The following is a 1,268-nucleotide window of genomic DNA, read 5'->3' as shown; positions in this document are numbered from 1 at the left end:
TTCCTCAGGTTCTAATTGAAAAGATTCAAAGTTGTCGTCGAGAAAAATATATTATTCTCAAGGGTCGATGGAGGATCTTTTCCTTTTCCTTCGATCGAAAGGTGAAATTTTTCTCAGTTAAACAGTTCAAAGTTGTCGTCGAGAAAAATATATTATTCTCAAGAAAGAAGAAGGATCGATCGAGAAAACTTGTCGATATTGGTCGATATCTCGTTCACCATCCTTTCCTTTTCCTTCGATTAGTTGGATCTCCGAACCTTTCTTAGTTTCGAGTTGAACGGATTCAAAATTGTCACTGAGAAAGACACATTATCCTCAAGGATCGAAAAAGGATCGATCGAGAAAATTTCTAAACTCGTCGATATCTCGTTCACCATGTTTTCCTTTTCCTTCGATTAGTTGGATCTCCGAACCTTTCTTAGTTTCGAGTTGAACGGATTCAAAATTGTCACTGAGAAAGACACATTATCCTCAAGGATCGAAGAAGGATCGATCGAGAAAATTTCTAAACTCGTCGATATTGGTCGATCAACGCGATTATCATCGTTTCGAAATGCGAATCGAGATACGAAATGATTGGGGGAAAAAAGAGAGAGAAGAAAAGAGAGGGTAGTCGATAGCGAACCGAAGTAGAAAGTTTCGATCGGAAGGATCGAGAGGTGGATGAAGTCGGCGGTGCCCACGCCGCGTATAACCACGGATTGCCGGGGTTCTTTATGGGCAATCTATGGTGATGGAGATGATAGGCAAGCAGATATACGTAAACCTGATTCCGGAGGATCTTCCGCGACCCTACTGGAAGCGAGTACGCGGCTGGAGAAGCGTCGGGAGAACCGCCTCGATTCCCCAATAGTTTAACTTACGGCCGGATTTACTGGCGGAGATAGGAGAACCCTCGCGTATTGGCTGATAGACCCGCGACACCTACGCTCTCACGGATCCTCAGCGATCCTCAAACTTGCCCGGATTTTTCGCCCACTCAAAAAAAAAAGTCGCGCCACTTTTCCTCCTCCGTTTCCAAAATTCCTCCCCTCCCCCATCTCCACTCCTGTTAATTTCTACTTACTCACGGTTTCTCGATTCACGGTTATGGAAGAAATGAGACGCTTCGCGATTTTTCAACAACTGCGCATCGATTAAAATCCAATCGAATCCATAACGTCCATGATCGGTTTGATCCTGGCCCCCACCTCGGTCGCAATTCGTGCAACTCGCGTGAACGGAAGAAAGGAGGGAAGAAAGGAGGGAGGGAGGGTGTTGGATGCAGC

The 1,268-nt window shown here is 45.3% G+C and overlaps 2 long non-coding RNA genes across 2 annotated transcripts in view; one reads left to right on the top strand and one right to left on the bottom strand.

Moving 5' to 3' along the window:
* Positions 1-268, top strand: part of LOC116185962 — a 1,566-nt gene extending 1,298 nt beyond the window's left edge. The window contains exon 2 of the long non-coding RNA XR_004150860.1: positions 126-268. This is a non-coding gene — a long non-coding RNA (uncharacterized LOC116185962). The remainder of the gene's footprint in view (positions 1-125) is intronic.
* Positions 1-1,268, bottom strand: part of LOC116185961 — a 24,185-nt gene that overhangs the window by 8,143 nt on the left and 14,774 nt on the right. The window lies entirely within an intron of this gene.

Source organism: Apis dorsata, unplaced genomic scaffold (genome assembly GCF_000469605.1).
Source record: "Apis dorsata unplaced genomic scaffold, Apis dorsata 1.3 scaffold_348, whole genome shotgun sequence".
NCBI lineage: Eukaryota > Metazoa > Arthropoda > Insecta > Hymenoptera > Apidae > Apis > Apis dorsata.
The sequence above is the reverse complement of the archived record's forward strand: the minus strand, read 5'-3'. Positions and strand labels throughout refer to the sequence as shown.